The 5,000-nt window shown below is 39.5% G+C and overlaps 1 protein-coding gene across 1 annotated transcript in view; it reads right to left on the reverse strand.

The window, feature by feature from the left end:
* Positions 1-5,000, reverse strand: part of LOC113821432 (UDP-glucuronosyltransferase 2A3) — a 16,348-nt gene that overhangs the window by 10,925 nt on the left and 423 nt on the right. The window lies entirely within an intron of this gene.

A 5,000-nucleotide genomic window follows, 5' to 3' on the forward strand; every position in this document is an offset into this window, starting at 1 on the left:
ATCACAATAATGAATTTTAAAACAATCAAAATATTCACCATAGTCCTTCTTAAAATGCCTCCCACTTTTAAAAACAGGATGCCAGTCATTAACATACTTTATTTTCGTGCAACAATGTATTATGGCCAATATTGCAAAACATGTAATGGTCTCTGCACCGATTGTAGTTTGTACCAGTTCAGTCCCGTACAGTTCCTCTTTAGTCTGATGCAATATATTACACTATAACTATACTGGAAAGAAAAATGAACTACGTTTTGCGCAAAACTATTTTTAGCACCGCCCCATGCATTCTGTCAATCATTATCGTTATTAGCATTTTCTTTATTGTCATCACTCTGATAATTATAATCAATAATCACTGATATTATTTCAGTTATCATCATTATGAGTTTTATAAGTTGTGTTATATCGTTACCGTTTATTTTTATTTTCATTGATCTATATTTTCATTATATTAATATCATTATAGGTCTCATCAACATTAATGGTAGACTCATCGTAAGTGTAATCATCATAATGAGAACCAAATTACCGCCTAAAACTGGAGGTAATTTCAAGAAAAAGGAAGATTTATAAAAACCGAAGCTGACAAGAAAATTACGAATGTTTTAGGTGACCGTCTAGCGCCAGAGAGGTCACTGTACTGAGTGCAATTAAAGGACTAACACACGTGTATATATAAACTCGGGTACACAGACATATGTTTAAATGAATGTAGACAAATACACTCCACTTACATACACACAAACATAAAAACAAAAAATACACACAAACACAGACGAGAGCAGTCACACACACAAACAAACACACGCATACAATCTCGCACACAATCACACATATAAACACAAAGGCGAACGTATTGTATGTAATGTATTCAACAAGATGACCAAGCAAGAGCATTCATCTGCTTAGTAAGGCCTGTACTTATCACTGATTAATATTATTATTATATTGGTTTGTTGGGGTTATTAGTTAGCAAGTATCAGTGAAGATTAGAATGATTCTAATCCGCTTTGTTAGGTTCTGCTACGGTGAACATCCAAACATACTCTCCCCTTCTCACACTGTCTCTCTAGTTGCGTGTCTCCTCTCTCTCTCTCTCTCTCTCTCTCTCTCTCTCTCTCTCTCTCTCTCTCTCTCTCTCTCTCTCTCTCTCTCCCTCTCCCTCTCTCTCTCTCTCTCTCTCTCCTCTCTCTCTCTCTCTCTCTCTCTCTCTCTCTCTCTCTCTCTCTCTCTCTCTCTCTCTCTCTCTCTCCCTCTCTCTCTCTCTCTCTCTCTCTCTCTCTCTCTCTCTCTCTCTCTCTCTCTCTCTCTCTCTCTCTCTCTCTCTCTCTCTCTCCCTCTCCCTCTCCCTCTCCCTCTCCCTCTCCCTCTCCCTCTCCCTCTCCCTCTCTCGTTCTCACTGCGTCAGTGTACCTCAAAAGACTCTTGCTAATTATACGCTTCTCCGTACTTCCGCTTCACAATCACGACTATTAAATGCCCCGCTCACCGACTTGAAAGGACCGATTCAGTTGTACCGTTTCAACTTTTTCGCGTACTTTGAGCTCGTAAAATGGGACACTTGCGTCGGTATAAACCATATGCTTCGCAAAACGTCTCGAAATAATGGCTGAATGTTTTATATGTAAAACGGTAAAGTTGACGAAAAGAAGAGGGGTGAAGGAGAGTGGGTGGACCAGGGAAGAGGGGAGGAGGGGAAAAGAGAGAGAGAATGAGAGAGTGTGGGGGGAGAGGTGGACAAAGAGGGAGTGAGGAATGAGGAGAGGAACAATGAGATACATGTACAGATAGATAGATTGGGAGAGAGAGAGAGAGAGGTAGATAGATATATTTAGAGAAAAAATAAAAAAGCGAGAGAGCGAGAGGAGGGGGTTATTGGGTAGGTTAAGATATCTCGATAGGGAGAGTGAGAGAGAGGGAGTGAGGGGTAAAGAGAAAAACAGACAGACAGGCAGAGAAGTAGAGAGATTTAATATTATAGGTAATAAGAAAAGAGAGAGAGAGAATGAAAGAGATAGAGAGACAGACAGACAGAAAGAGAGAAAGAGAGAGAGGAGAGAGCCAGACAGAGAGAGGAGAGAGCTAGACAGACAGAGACAGAGAGAGAGAGAGAGGAGAGAGAGCTAGACAGACAGAGACAGAGAGAGAGACAGACAGACAGAGAGAGAGAAAAAATAAGGTGAGGTTATGAAAGAGAGGAGAGGGAGAAGGCGGGGTACAGAGAGCGAGAAAGGGGAGAATCGAGAGGAGAGAGGTGGACAAGGTAGAAATGGACAAAAAAGGAGGGGGGGGGAGGGGAGTGGAGAGGATAGGCACACGGAGAGTTGCTCATACAGGACTGCAGGTCACCGTCCGCCCTTTCCTGTTCTCCTCGCAAGAATTCAAGACAGGAAGACACTGCCTCTGTCTGTAGTTTTTGCTTTTTCACTCTTAATTCTCTTGCAATACGTAAACCTGATAGCTGAGGTTGAGCTGTAGCAACCTGCAAAAGAACCGGCGTAGCGTTTTATGAATAATAAGGTTACGTAACGTGTTTATTAAACCGTTAGTTTATCTCGATCGCAAAATACTGATGCTCTGAAATATAGCGAAACGTAACGAATTCAGATGTTGCTCTGGCCTGGCTGTCTACCCTGCAATTTCCTTCAAAAGCCAGCACATTTATAAACCTTTGCCGTAAAAAAAATGCTTCTCATATTTTAACATTACGTAAATGAAAAGTTATAAAGATGAAGCAAAGGTTTTGTTGTAGCTTCATATTTTACTTTTTCTTTTACTACAAACGTTTGTCTCATGGATATGGAATGCGGTTCAAGTTTATGCTTAATTATATATGGAAGATAAACCTACTAGTTATAATCCTGCCGTTGTAGATATATTCACCTTACGACAGGTGTAAATACCCATACTTGTTAACAAAAACAAGTAAAACTTCAGATACTACTTATTAAGTATAAAAATCGTATCATTTACAGCCAATTATTCCATGTGAGTTAAGAACAAAAGATAAAGATATCTTTGACCCGAAAATCGAACAAAAAAAAGACCCGCCACCATTTGTGTATTGGAGATTTCAACGCGGATGTAAGTTCTAATCTAACGTGCAGTGAATGAATTGTTAAAAAGCGAATTTTTTATTTGCATGACTATATGCTCAGTGTGAAGATGCAGTCGACAGCTGTGAGTGAGCGCTGGTATGCTGGCGTCGTCATGCTGGGACCAAAGTCTAGGTGGAAGGGAACTAGCCATCCCTGCCGCATCATCCCGCGGCTCAGTTAGCATGTTTCTCGACGAACCTGTTACTTATGTACTTATATAGACCTTGCCTGTCCCTACGCCTACACGGATATGGGACCAACTTTGACGTTTTCATGTCGTTACATATGAACTAAAGCATTCTTTTTTATTGTCTTTTGTTATTTATTTTTCATTCATTTACCTATTTGGTCTTTTTTGTAAAACAAACTGTCAACAAAATTAGAATTTTTGGAGGTAAAAATTCCAAAATTCATGATCACTTTTCATGAAATTCATATTTACGCTCTCCATTAAGTAATGTGAAAAAAGATTGTTCAACAGTGAAAATCAAAATAAACGATGTCTTCCAAATTCGGGGGTTCGAAAAGAAACGATTTGATTAATTTAATCTTAGCTGGCGAAAATAATATCCCATAATATAAGGTATTTTAGTTTCATATTATTTTTTAAACTTAATCCATATTCTTAAACCATCATACCTTGTTATCTGGTCCAACTGTGGCATATTCCTGTAAATAAAAGCACAGTAATATCTATACAAATATGAGATGAGACAAAGCCACAAAAGTAAAGATCTAAACTCTGATGTCTCGTGGAAAAATAGTCTCCCCATCGAACAGTAAGTCCTTTCCGTTTTCTATAAAAAAAATCCCCGTTTTCTGTCTTTCACTACAAATTCCTGTGACTTCTGAGCGATTTGATAACATTTAATAGCTAAAATGATCTTGGATTGAAGAAACTTACACAGTGGCGAACTTTCACGATGATTTTCGAAACTGGCCATTCAGTCTTGGAAAAAATGTGGCTAAGTGTCTATCTCGCATTCGCTCCCGCAACATTGATTTCCTTGTCCGCGCAGTCACTGGACTTTCACAGATTTATATTAAATGTTTATTGAGTGAAAGTAAGACGAAGCCATATTGCAATGGTCTCAGAGCATATCGAAGAGCAAGTCATAACATTTTTCAACTTGCAACTTCAGCGTATTGTGGTTGTTAAAGGGTAATGATTAAAAGAGAATAAAGATAAAATCAAAGGAAAAATTGATAACATCAAGCTCCCTCTCGTCAGTTTGCATCGATTTCTGGTCAACAGTCGTACCCTTGGCCGCTTAACCTGCTTTCTTTTGGAGCAATTTTTAGTTCATTTACTTTCTCTTGCTTTCTCCGTGACGTTTTTTATTTTCATTTTTGTGCAATTCGATATTTTTCCCTGAGATAATAACGGTGACTGTGGTGAGAATGATGTGATTATGATGATGGTGGTCATAATGATGATGACGATAGTGCTATGATTATGATAGTGGTGATGGTGATGGCGATGATGATGATGAAGATGATGGTGGCAGTGGTGATAGGATTATTATGATGATGATGGTGGTTGTGATGATGATGATTATGATGATAAAAAGATGATGCGCCGTAGCCAATGCCGTAAACCTGTCTGCATAAGGCAATGCCTCTCCCCGCTCCGCTGACCCCGGAGTTCAGAAAACCTTTGTTGACACAGAGGATCCACTAACGGTATGTCTCAGCTTATTTGCTCAACGTATACACTCTTCTCCATTTTCATTTCCATTATCATGATTCTCTTTCATCACCACGTCGGTATTTAGAAAGGGTTTTATATCTTAACGTTTGAAAGAGTTGGCGGGAAAATGAGGCTTGAATCAGGGCACCGAGGGCAATAGAGGTCAATGCCACGTCGAGTACTTGGGGCCGAGGCGGAACTGGGCG

Source organism: Penaeus vannamei, chromosome 27 (genome assembly GCF_042767895.1).
Source record: "Penaeus vannamei isolate JL-2024 chromosome 27, ASM4276789v1, whole genome shotgun sequence".
Taxonomy (NCBI): Eukaryota; Metazoa; Arthropoda; class Malacostraca; order Decapoda; family Penaeidae; genus Penaeus; species Penaeus vannamei.